Consider the following 13,869-nt stretch of genomic DNA (forward strand, 5'->3'; position numbering starts at 1 on the left):
GGGCCTGAAGACTTTTGCTAGTCTCATTTCTAATTACCTATCATCTGCAGTACAACATTAAAATTGGTGGTGATTATAAGCATTATGTATGTAGTATTGCATCAAACTTGAAGAAAACCCTATTTTGGGCACTGCTGCAGTAATTTAAAGTAAACCAGATACTTACAATTCTCAAACCTACAGAAAAGAATGGTAGGACTGAAATACAGCTTGTCACCATAAATGCAATAAAAGGAAAACAGTGTGACTCAATTTGAAACTTATAAAAAAGATACATAGAATTGACATTTGTTTTATTTTGCTTGTTGCCCCAGTTATGCTTTACAATGTTTCGCTTTAATTACTGATATAGTGTTTTTATACATCCCCCATCCCAATACAATACAATACAGTTTATATCATGTCGGAAAGAATAAATGTACAAACATTAGCTGAGTAGCTATTCACGGACAGAATAAATTAAATAATGATACAGTGTTTACTACTATTGTTTCTAACTACTTCTGTTGATTGAAATTACAACAGGAAAATAAGGCCAAGCAGCTGACATAGTATGATACATGATTATAGTGGGTAATTAATTAAGTTTACATTGAGACATCATTCCATGGCGTTGCAGAGATTACACTTGCACTTAGGTCCTTCCCATTTTTTTTCATCATTGTTTTTACTTCATTCAGACTAACACAAGCTTTTGGGTATTTTGTGGCTTTGAGGTTAAGCATGTTTTTGAAGTGGTTGCGACAATTTCCTTGATAAGTTTAAAACAAGATTTATTTTTTGTTGTGTTACAATAAAGACTTCTCTGACATCTGTTAATACTATATCATGAAAGTATTTAAATAAGGAGTGCATACTGAGCTAGATGCAATTGAATAAAAAGTTTGCTGTTATAATATAAAGAGAAGGGGAGGTGGTGAACAATGCTAATTAACATCTATTAATAGTAAATTAAAGTATATAAATTAGGAGTGCATGCTGAGCTAGATGTAATTGGATAAAAAGTTTGTTGTTATAATATAAAGAGAAGGGGAGGTGATGAACAATGCTAATTAACATTTCATAGCATCTCGGTCATTCCAGAAGAAAGGGTACAATTCCAAAATGAGAAATGCAGAAATCTGAACTTTGCAAAACTGTGAAACTTTTCACAATATTTTAATGAAGAGGTATTCAGATAGTAGCAGAAGAATTTTAACCCAAACCATTACTGTATTTCAAGAAATATCCACGTGTAAACATAATACAATAATTTTTCGTTATGGAGGTTAGGTAACATCTAAATTGGGTTATATTTCAATCATTCCATAGGTCATAGGTTCCATTTTTGATTCAGTTGCCAAGATTTTGTATGAATTCAAAAATATTGTTACCAATTTAACATTTCTCTTCAATTATAGAAAATGTGGTGCAAACACTTTGGTAATAAGTCACATGTTTTCTATAAATACAAAGCCTGAGGTATTCCAATTTAAACAATGATTTTAGAAATCACTGGGAACAGACTTGCTTTTATATCTTACTAGTTGTTTATAAACAAAGTGCTATCCATCTATTGTAATATGAATGTAGATCAATCAGCACAAACATATCCAATGTGCAAATGAAAAATAAACAATTTGGTAATGAAGGTTAGGTCCAAAGCAACAGTATTCATTTTTATGTACAGACACAGATGTGTCTGTACATATTGCCATCACCTGCGTCTGTCGTCGCCGTCGTCGCCGTCGCCAATGCCGGCATGTTAACAGTCTTATTATTTAATTAATAAGACACATAAAAGTGTTTGTTTGATATTTCCTGCATCTTTACAACATTGTTAGTTGATTATGTAGAAATGATGGTAAACTTGTTATCGTGTATTGTGTAATAAAGTGTCAAAAATGGAAATAAACTCATATCAGTCAGATTCAATCATTTACTATGTTCAGAATGTCAGAATGGAGGAAATTGGACATTTGACACAGTTCTATTGATATTTGTCCCATCTCATCAATTTTCTTAGTTGATCATATAAAAATGGCAGTAAATTGTTTATGTTTTATATTAAAAAAAGTGTTAAAAATGGAAATAAACCCATTTCAGCACAGTGCTGTCTAGTTTTCACTTTTCAGCATATATGCAACACTGTAAACACAATATACGAAAAACAGGTAGGCCAATTGTCATTAAACTCACAGGAGTGGTCAATCCTGCTAAAACGCAGGTTGAGTTAAAAAATCAGCATAATCGGGCCATTATTTTAGAAGTTATGTTGTTTTTTCACATTTCCTCAGATTCAATTCTTAGGCATGTTAACAGTTTCATTATTTAATTAATAAGATATTAAAAGTGTTTGTTTGACATTTACTGCATCTTTACAACATTGTTAGTTGATTTTGTAAAAATGATGGTTAATTTGTTATCATGTATTGTGTAATAAAGTTTCAAAAATGGAAATAAACTCATATCATTGCAGATTGTCAGATTCAATCATTCACTATGTTCAGAATCTCAGAATGGAATATATTGGACATTTAACACTGCTCTATTGATATTTTTCCCATCTCATCCATTTTCTTAGTTGATCATATAAAAATGGCAGTAAGCTGTTAATTTTGTTTTATGTTAAAAATTGTTAAAAATGGAAAAAAAAAACATTTCAGAACAGTGCTGTCTTGTTTACATTTTGGCATTTTCAAGTTGTGACTTTGAAGTTCCATGGGCCTGAAGACATTTGCTAGTCACATTTTCTGAATATCCATGATACTAATATTTTATTATTAAAAATTGATGGTCATTATGCTGTTAAACATTATGTAATATTGCATCAAAATTTGAAAAAAAACCTACTTTGGGCACTGCTCCCATGATGACCATTTAAGAAAAACCATGTCACTTACTGTTCTCAAACAGTACAGTAAATATGTACAGATGTTTCTGTACATATTGCCATCACTTGTGTCTGTCGTCGCCGTCACCGGTGCCTTGCTCTTTCATTGTAAACACGATAAGTGGAAGGCAGTTTTACTTTTGGGCTTTATATTTACAGAGCTGATGAATATTCATAAAACGCAGGTCAAGTTCGAAAATCAGCATGATCGGGCCATTATTGTAGAAGTCATGCTTTTTTTCACTTTTCAGCATATTTCACATATTGGCATTTTCAAGATGTGACTTTGAAGTTCTGCATGCTTGAAGACCCATGCTAGTCACATTTTCTGAAAATCCATGATACGTATATTTTATTATTAAAAATTGACGGTCATTATGCTGTTAACCAATATGTAATATTGCATCAGAATAGAAGAAAACAATTATGGGTGCTGCTGCCATGATGACCATTATGGGAAAACCATGTTACTTACTTATGATTGCCAAATGTTCAAAAAAGAAATGCAGGACTAAAATGCAACCTAAGTTGGAAAAGTAGTCTAATTGGCTTCTTTTTCTGGAAGTTATACATTTTCAAAGTGTGAACTTGAACTCCCATGGGCTTGAAGCCTTATGCTTGTTACACATTTTACTTACATTGGTATTACCTGTTGAGCATAATTAAAATTTGATGTTGAATTTGCAGTTTAACATAATGTACTTTTGCATCAGAATTGACAGTAGCCTATTTTGTGTATAGTTATTTCCTGCTTTTTGTCTGTACATTTGACAGCTTTGCTGCCTTGTAATTTTTTAAAGTTAAAAGTAAACTTTAGAAGCTGAATTCGGGATTCGTAGTATTACAGATATGACAAATGTCACACGATAAGAAAGCAAAATTAATAAAACATTTATTCAAATCAACAAATGGTAAATGGTTACAATTGGTGTTTTGCTTTTCAAGGACCACATACATACCTTTACCACTACTGGATACATTTCATTACTTATATGTTGATTCCTACGTCTGTAGAATTTACATTCCATATTTTACCAGAAAAAGAGTTTATTTTATTATCTTAGCAACAGAGTGTTATGTCCCTTTACATATACATATGAGATGAATATCCCAAACTTATATAATTTAGAACGCTTAATTCAAGCGTGGGCTCGAAATAGGACATTACGTTTTAGACTTACTCAGTGGAAAACGCAATTCAAAATTCCACGGTTCGTGTCAGATTTACGTAAGGTAGCGCAAAGAAAACCCAAGTCCACATAATGACCAGTTTAATAGTTTAATGGTTGACGATCTCTAACTACATGTTCTATACGTGAAGCCTCCAACTTCTAAGCCGTCTCCCATAGCTCCGTCGAGCGGTCACCTTCGAGTCTTCTTCAGTCTGCCCCCCAATATTATTTCTAGACGTCTTTTATACGCATTTCTTATCTATAGGTGGATTCTGTGCTGCAGTATTTGGCGGTACATACTAATTTTAATTATTCAAATTGCACACGTCCACTTAAGTTACATGACTACAGGTAAGGCCATAAAACGAGTCGAGTGCACAAGCAATCGACTCTAATCAAATTAATTTACATGTCTGGGAATTATATTTGTGAACACTACAAGAGGATAGGTAAAACAGTAGTCTAAATTATGCGATCATTTAAATCGTTCAAAATGTCTGGTGGTGTTGTAAAACATCATTTGCTCTTTCTAGAAGAGTAGGGTGGATCAGGTAGTTTCTGGATAATCTTTTCAAAACTTATCCAGATTTCATCTTTTGTTGTTGGCCACTTAAACATATTATTGCACTTGCCACATTTTGTTGAAAACTTACCAAGTACAGTAAAATCGTTTAAGTCAATTTCTGTTATTTCTCCAATGTAAGATGGTAAGGTGCATGCTAGGATGCATGTAACTCAGGGTTAGCTTCTCTGACTTAGGGTGCTTTCCCAGAGATTTAGATCGATCTAAAGATTAAGATTTAGATCGACCTAACTCTCTGGGGGTTCACGCTAAATTGCAGTCAGCCGAGCGGGCACCATAGTTAATTACCCCCTTACAGCTTTTAGTAGGCAGGACAGACGCTTAAGCCGGCCAAGCTGACAGTAATCTAGTGAGACTCCCCACAGGGATAGATCGATCTAAAAATCTATGGAAATGGGGTGTAATACACTAGTACATGCATGCATAAACATTGTTTCCCATTAGGTATGAAATGGCAGGTTGACAGGCATGACATGGAAGCCATTTATATACTGCAGCTGTCATTACTGGTTTCAACCTGGCACTTAAAAAGAGTATTTATAAGATAAGATAAGATAAGATAAGATAAGATAAGATAATAATTTACTAAATAAATAAAATACAAATGTATAAAATTGGGAATCTTTTGCCCTTTAATAGCTCCATTATCCTAAAAATGTATGCCAAAAGTTTTACCTTCATAGTGTCATTTATAGCCTTCCAGATTAGATTTCTAAATTGGACTTTATGATAGATTCATTTCAACAATCTTTGGTTATTACACTATTTTGCTGTTTTCTTTCAATCCAGATAAGTTACAGTTACATGGATATTTCGTTTAATGTAACACTGAAGTACCTTCCTATTACTTTTGACTAGGATAGTAGTATTTCGGATTGTGGATAAACAGGAATTACGGTAATGTGCCATGAATTTCGTACAGCAGAAAATAATTAAATTTGGGAAAAGATCGTTTTGGTTGTAATTCATGAAATGGAGGTGCTCAGAACTTCCAAACGTTAAAATTTCATGGAATTCGGTCAGTTTTGACCAGAAGTTGTCTGTTCGTCACTAGGCCTTATGTTACCTTCTTTCAACGATCTATTTAGAGTTACTATGATGAATGATGGGTGATTGTCGGTAATTGTGACCCAAGGGATACACATACTTTCACACGATCACTCTGTACGGCTGAAGGTGCTAGATAACAAGTGTTACTGTTGGCTAGGGACACAAAACAGCATCATTATCAGTAGTGTCCTTTTTCAAAAGCGAAACTAGCAGCCGGAAAATAGTGTCGTTTTTCGAAAAATGATCCTAGCGCTCAGAACTGGAGTGGACGGACTAAGAGACGGCTGGCGATTGGTGTCTACCCCGGCCAGATAACTTTCACTGTGGCGGCCGAGCTTAGTATTACCATTGCTCCTTACCATGCACTAAAGCCGTGACAACAGCCGATTGGTGTCTATGGCACACGTACAGGTAGCCTTTATTGGCAATTAGCATCCTAACCTCGCTGTGCACCGGTCGGGTGTCTTCGAAGTCGTTTTGGAGGTGCCAAGATAACTGCTGATTGTTGTCTACAATCACATATACTACGGTAGGTCGTTGGGGGGGGGGGGGGGGGTACCCCTAGGTGCAGGGCTCGGTATCCATGGTTGTGTGGTTGCCTTTTACAACCACTTTTTTTTGGCCAGGCAACCCAATCTTGACCAGCAGCTGTCCGACAACACAACTGATTTCCTGGCACATAGTTGCACCAATTTGAAAAGTATGTACATTTTGTCATTTAAACCATCTTCAAACAAACACGTGAGTGATAATAATCTAGACGAAACCGAAAAGGCAATTTTCATATTTGTTAGCAATCCAAGCAAGACAGAAAGGCAATTTTCTTATTTCTTCCAAGGACTTTGTTAGCGGAAGATCGTCACCAGGAGATCAACAGCGATCTGAGCGAAACAAGAAGGTAGTTTTCATATTTGTTCAATGGACTTCATAAGCCGGAGATCGTGAACGATCTGAGCGAGACAAAAAAAAAATAGTGGTAATCTTTATTGCAGTTTTTAATTGCTTCTTTTGTTCTGTTACTGAAGTGCCTACTTTTGACAATGCTATTGTTCGCCTCAGCAAAACTACCGATTGCTATCTCACACTGAGTACTCGGGTAAAGAATTGACAGTACGACAGTGCAACTCATAATTGATTCTCCTGTTATCTTAATGAATGGTGATGACGATGTTGTTTAGCATCCTAAGCTAACTGTACCAATCATTATCTTGCCTGTACGAAATTCACGAAAATCAAGATTGCGCAAACTTGCTTACTGGTCGAAATTCATGGTCCATAAGAAACTCCAGACGACTGATTTTTAAATTGTTACACATTTAAGAGCTGTTCGAAATTCATGGCACATTACCGTAAGATGAACCACTGTATGTAGAATGTGTAACATTCTAATGGGTAGATTGTGAGTTATTGCAGAGTATGAATCATGGAAACCAGTTCAGAATGTCTCAGTATTGTCTGCAGATCACCATTCTGTACTATTCCTATCTCAGCAATTGTCTTAATGATCATATAAAAATGACCGATAATTGATTATTTTGTTTTATGTAAAAAAGTGTTGAAAACTCATTTCAGTATAGTTATCTCTTGTTGTCTGTACATTTGACAATTTTGCTGCCTTGTTTTAGCATTGTTGAAAAAAATTTTGGTGTTTGTATATTTATCAGCTTTGTTCTTTAGTTTTAATTATTTTCTTTCATGACAAATGCAAATAAGTTTTAATTATTTTATTTCTTTGAATTTTAGTGTTAGGAAATAGATGTGGTATATTGTCAAAAAAAGGAGAAGATAGACTTAGAGAACTGATATGATACACTGTAAGATGTGCTATCCAGGAAGATTGCAGCTTCATGCAGTCACCCCATACTACAGTATTGTTATCTGATGTGCTTTACAAAGTGTGGCTGCCCTAAGCATCTCAGAGCTTTTAACCACTGTATAACCTGCAGAATAGGCCAAGGTCATGAGGGAAGGCAGGTAAGAAAATCATTTTGGTCACTTTACCGCCCTATAATGCCAGATAAAACTTTGCTGCATATTGTATTCAATTTAGTATCTCTTGTTGTATTATGAAAATTTATTGAGCATTGGCATTTAAACAACAATTGCCAGAAAGACATTGAACATTGTGACATCAACAATAGTTGTTGTATTATAGGAAGACATTGAACATTGTGACATCAACAATTGCTGTTGTATTATGGAAAGACATTGAACATTGTGACATCAACAATTGCTGTTGTATTATGGGAAGACATTGAACATTGTGACATCGACAGTTGCTGTTGCATTATGGGAATACATTGAACATTGTGACTTGGACATTTGCTGTTGTATTATGGAAAGACATTGAACATTGTGACATCAACAATTGCTGTTGTATTATGGAAAGACATTGAACATTGTGACATCAACAATTGCTGTTGTATTATGGGAAGCCATTGAACATTGTGACATCAACAATTGCTGTTGTATTATGGAAAGACATTGTTATTGTGACATCAACAATTGCTGTTGTATTATGGAAAGACATTGAACATTGTGACATCAACAGTTGCTATTGCATTATGGGAATACATTGAACATTGTGACATCAACAACTGCTGTTGTATTATGGGAAGCCATTGAACATTGTGACATCAACAATTGCTGTTGTATTATGGGAAGACTTTGAACATTGTGACATCAACAATTGTTGTTGTATTATGGGAAGACTTTGAACATTGTGACATCAACAGTTGCTGTTGTATTATGGAAAGACATTGAACATTGTGACATCAACAGTTGCTGTTGTATTATGGAAAGAGATTGAACATTGTGAGATCAACAATTACTGTTGTATTATGGAAAGACATTGAACATTGTGACATCAACAATTGCTGCTATTATGGAAAGACATTGTTATTGTGACATCAACAATTGCTGTTGTATTATGGAAAGACATTGGACATTGTGACATCAACAGTTGCTGTTGTATTATGGAAAGACATTGAACATTGTGACATCAACAGTTGCTGTTGTATTATGGAAAGACATTGAACATTGTGACATCAACAGTTGCTGTTGTATTATGGGAAGACATTGAACATTGTGACATCAACAGTTGCTGTTGTATTATGGGAAGACATTGATCATTGTGACATCAACAGTTGCTGTTGTATTATGGAAAGACATTGAACATTGTGACATCAACAGTTGCTGTTGTATTATGGAAAGACATTGAACATTGTGACATCAACAGTTGCTGTTGTATTATGGGAATACATTGAACATTGTGACATCAACAATTGCTGTAGCATTATGGTAAGACATTGAACATTGTGACATCAACAATTGCTGTTGTATTATGGAAAGACACTGAACATTGTGACATCAACAATTGCTGTTGTATTATGGAAAGATATTGAAGATTGTGACATCAACAATTGCTGTTGTATTATGTGAACACATTGAACATTGTGACATCAACAATTGCTGTTGTATTATGGGAAGACATAATTTGAAGAATGGGTGATTCGTTGAGTGTAATTTTCATTTCCAGTTGGCGGCAGCAGAAGCATTTATATCTTTCACATATTGACATTTTCAGGGTGTGACTTTGAACTTTATTTGGCTTGAATACCTTTGCAAGTCATATTTTCTGAATACCCATGATACTTTTATTTTATTATTAAAAATTGATGGTTATTATGCTGTTTAGCATTATGTAATATATAATCAAAATTAAAGAAAAAATTGATTTTGGGCACTGCCTCCATAGAGACCATTAAAAACTCTTACTCTTCTTAAACTTACATGAAAGAAACGTAGGAGTAAAATACAGCTGGAGTTGGAAAACCAGTTAAATTGGCTTTTTTTTTTTATATTTCATATATTGGCATTTTCATTGTGGGACTTAGAACTTGCACGTGCATGAAGCCCAGTAGTAATCATATTTTTTTAATGTCCATGTTATGAATAGTAGATAATTGGTGGTAATTATACAGTTAATTATAATTATACTGCTGGCTTAAAGTTTAAAATGGGTGATTTTTGGAAGATGGACAGGAAAAACATATTTTCGTTATTAATTTACTCATATGATTTCAGAAGTAAAACAAGCATTCATGCCCAAACACATGTCCACACACACACACATACACACACACACACACACACACACACACCATTGCCGCATTCTAACAGATACCTTGGCTTTGTAAAGTCTAAAGATATATGAGTTCCCTTTCTTTTCATTTTTATGAAAATTGGCTAAGTGTTCTTATTTTAATGTAGTCATTTATATATTTTCAGGCTGCAATGTTTCACAAGTCCATGATGAAGAAAATATTTCCTGTGATTGGCCAGAGGTAGCCATGAAGGATTCTGTATTTAGAAAAGTCTTTGAATTCCAAGAAAAAGAGGAGGTAGGACGAAAGGGAGCTGTGATCAATAGCAGAGGTGAGGAAACCATGTGATTAACAGAAATTATGGAAGCTATTGGCAAATGCAAAATTGCATAATATCACTGTAAGACTGATCACTCCTCACTGTCAGCTAAACATTTTTAAATATTTGTGTATAGAAAAGATCTTTCAGAAAAATTGTAAAATAGTTATTTCATTTATTGATTGTGGCAGTTGATAAAGATTTATTTTGTAAAATGTATATTAAATAAATTATTGGATAATTTTCCCAAACTCATGACTAATTTAAATGAAAACAATTATTTATTTCAAGAATTGGTATAAAATCTGTAGGTATCATTATGTGGATATAAAGAAGGGTTGTGTAATGATCCTCTTTAGCACAGAGTTCAGAGACCTAGATAATGTCAACACTGGAAAGGTGTTTATGTAGGTGAGTCATGAGTTTGTAAAAACAATATGCACTGCCTGTTGTTTTATCACTATGAAATTAGTTTAGAAGAATTCCTGCTGTAAAATGGCAATTCCATTGCATAGTTTTTAAATTGTCTTCAGTTATCGGTTATAGAAAAGGATTCAAAGAATTATTAAAATTTCGAGTTATTACCATAATTTCTAAATGATGTACATTATTTCACGTACTAGATGTCTGTCATGCCTACTAAACCTGCTAGGGGGTAATTAATTATTGTTTAGCAGGTTCAGTAGGTGTGTCAGACATCTAATTAAGCCACTTAAAGCTGAAAGCAATTGAGTGAGAAACCCTTTGGAGATGGATCGATCCTGTTAGATTGATCTAGGTATGGGAACCCAGTCTTAATATTTGCTATGTCTAAAGGTTGATGTTCTAATAGATAATATTTTCTCCTATTACATAATATTAATATTATATGAATCAATATTATATAACCTATTTGGGTTTTATATAAATATGATGATGGTTTACTCATACTGCTAGTGTTAATAAATGGTTGTGTTCAGTTGATAGATTAAAATGTTGAAAGAGTACAGACACAGTAGTATTGATGACTGGCCAAAAAATTAAACCAAACCAAACTAAAAGATTTGGAACAATGAAAAAACAAATTTTACTTCTATTATAGACAGACCATACCTGCTGAGGTGAAAATATCTGATTTTTTAAAAGTATTTTACAATTCTTGTGTCACGTACCTCTTATGCCTATAAATGAATCTGCTTCATATAGCGTAGAAGATATTTGTTTGATGTGTGTATTTGTGTGTATATATTCTGATCTCTATGGGCTCATTCTCACAGATACCATAGATCTACTTAGAGTGATCCAACTCTGTGCCTGGACTCTCACCAAGTGCAATCAGCTTAATTGAATGACGTGTCTCCACAGGCATTGAATAGAATACAAAATAGCTGCTGATTATGCAAATATGTTGGAAACAAGAGGAGACATGTCATTCACTTAAGCTGTTTGCACTCAGCAAGAGTCCCTGCAAAGGTACGATCGATGTCAGATTTGTTGTTAAGTTGATTTTTCTCTTCAGAATTTTGGCACATTTCTTGTGGAAGTAGTGAGCAAGGACCAGAAATTATGGGTGGTTACTGTGACTCTGGACACCGTTGATCATCTGTACCTGTTGTCATGGAGATCAGGGTAACAGACAAACTCCAGACCATATGGTACCACCGCTGACAGCTAAGGTAAAACTACTCCCTGTGGTTTTATTTATTTATTTATTTTTTTATTAATCAAAACAACTTAAGAACTTTATCAGCAGCAAATCCATCATCTGCATAGTGAACAATATAAAAAAGCGTCATGTTTTGATTCCTGCAGTTGGGTATTTAATATATTTTTTTTACAGTGTAATAATATCTTTATTTCAAGACATATTGATCAATTAAAGCAATGGATATCTTCCGAAAGAATATTGTGAAAATTTTCCAGATTCATCAACAGAAAAGCAGCCTGGGAGCCCACATTCCTATCAGCATGACAGCAAGGACAAATCTGGTTCAGTTCATCAAATACAAGTCTTGACCAGTAGATTAACTTAGACCTGTTTCCGTACCAAGATTGATCTGACAGGATTGACCCATCTCTGAGGGAATTCTCACTAAATTTGAGTTCAGATTAAGCAGCTTAGATGTCTGCCACACCTACTGAACTTTACATCAATCGAAATCAAGTGAAGTCCAATGCGTTTAATTCTTAAAAATTAAAAGATGATATACATATCGTACACTTTGATGTTGTGAAAAACTCAAAAACTGGATTAAGGAAGGAAAGGAAGCCAATGTTCAGATTTACGCATTGGATATTATTTTCAGAAATGATGATAAAATAAATCTACTAATTTCTCAGGTAAATAAATACATTTACAGAAAATCAAAAATTGGAGGGCATCTGTAATTCAGTGACATGGAATTTTTTCTGAACTAAAAAATAATGCTTTGCTTGTCTTTATATGTATTTATTTTACACAGTAGTTACATGTACCACGCAATAAAGAGACATGGTAGGGTATACGGATATGTATGTGTAGGTATGTTTTTGAAAAATGTGTATGTGAAAAGTGATTGTACTGAACATTTTAATGCTTATTTCTTAAGTCTAATTAAAGAAAATATACATTCTATTTTATACATTCTATAATATACATCTTTAATAATCCTTACATAGAATACGTGTTTAAATGTTTGTACGATGTATAGTTTATTTATTTTAAGATTAATTATTGAAAGTAAAAGTTCAATAAAATAGATTTAGAAAAAGAATTTACTTTAAAAATTTTTAATGTAAATCAGAAGTCAAATATTGGTGTATTGGAATTAAGTAATTATTAAAGTGCTTCATTTATTGTAAATAAAAGTCATGTGCTGGCTTCTTGCCTGACGTCCGAAATGACTTTAAATAAGAATCGCTATTATTATTATTGTTATTATTATTATTATGCTTTTTCAAACTTTTTCACATAATGTGTCCCACGGGGTATACGTATTTTCGAATTTGTTACCTGTGTAAGCCACTTTTTATTTCCCCGTGATGCGTGAAATGCTCATGTCATTTAGAGTGGTCTGTGAAGCATCCCATTCCCGTGACTCATGAATGTGCCGCTTTATTCTTTGCCCTTTGTGAAACGAAGTATTGTACTCGGTGATTCGTGATTATCAAGAATTTCAATTTGCATAATCAGTGAGATATGATTCAAGTTTTATTTACTGTGATTTGTAAATTAATGATTTTATTTCCCATGAACCGTGATCACCACCACCACCCCACCCCACCCCACCCCCACACACACACACACCAATGCTACCCTCAATTAAAATTAAAAAGAAAGAAAAATAAAACTCTTTTGGTTACAAAAATTAATGTTAATTGTATAATTAAAAGAATGACATTTTGAAGGTTTTCGACTGGCTGCTACAGAGACAATAATAGTTCTGGACTGACGATCGTAAAAAATAAAAGATGAAAATATTAGTAATTCAGTTAAAATGTATTAGCTGTAAAAAAAGATGTTGACGGTACCACCAGCTCCTGACTGCTATGATATATTTAATGCTTTTATGTACAAGTTTTACCAGCTAAATAACATACTTTTCCTCTAAATAACTGAAAGAAAATCCGTCCCCTTACTATGAGAGGAAGATCCAAAATTAAGGGTGGTTGGCTGGGTGAAAAGACGAGCGTCCACGTACTGGAAACAGAAGGTGACAATTTCCAAAGAAGTTACATTTTTTAATTAAAAAAAGTGATTCAACTGATTTATTTGCTATGAAAGTTTGAAAAGCGAATTTGCTACAACT

At 33.8% G+C, this 13,869-nt stretch overlaps 1 protein-coding gene across 6 annotated transcripts in view; it reads left to right on the plus strand.

Moving 5' to 3' along the window:
• LOC147763556 (scavenger receptor cysteine-rich domain-containing protein DMBT1-like) overlaps positions 1-12,977 on the plus strand; it is a 19,455-nt gene extending 6,478 nt beyond the window's left edge. Inside the window, exons 1-6 of one of the 6 annotated variants that reach the window (XR_015332841.1) lie at positions 5,751-6,206; positions 7,421-7,651; positions 9,968-10,114; positions 10,414-10,513; positions 11,601-11,757; positions 12,005-12,977. The gene's annotated coding sequence lies outside the window, so the exon portion shown is untranslated. Of the gene's footprint in view, positions 1-5,750; positions 6,207-7,420; positions 7,652-7,832; positions 8,330-9,967; positions 10,115-10,393; positions 10,514-11,600; positions 11,758-12,004 lie in introns of those variants that run through there. The other 5 variants (XR_015332837.1, XR_015332836.1, XR_015332838.1 and 2 more) reach the window with 5 other exon arrangements.
• The last annotated feature ends 892 nt before the right edge of the window (positions 12,978-13,869 follow it).

This window comes from Lingula anatina, chromosome 2 (genome assembly GCF_051362555.1).
Source record: "Lingula anatina isolate TDL-2025a chromosome 2, LinAna3.0, whole genome shotgun sequence".
Taxonomy (NCBI): domain Eukaryota; kingdom Metazoa; phylum Brachiopoda; class Lingulata; order Lingulida; family Lingulidae; genus Lingula; species Lingula anatina.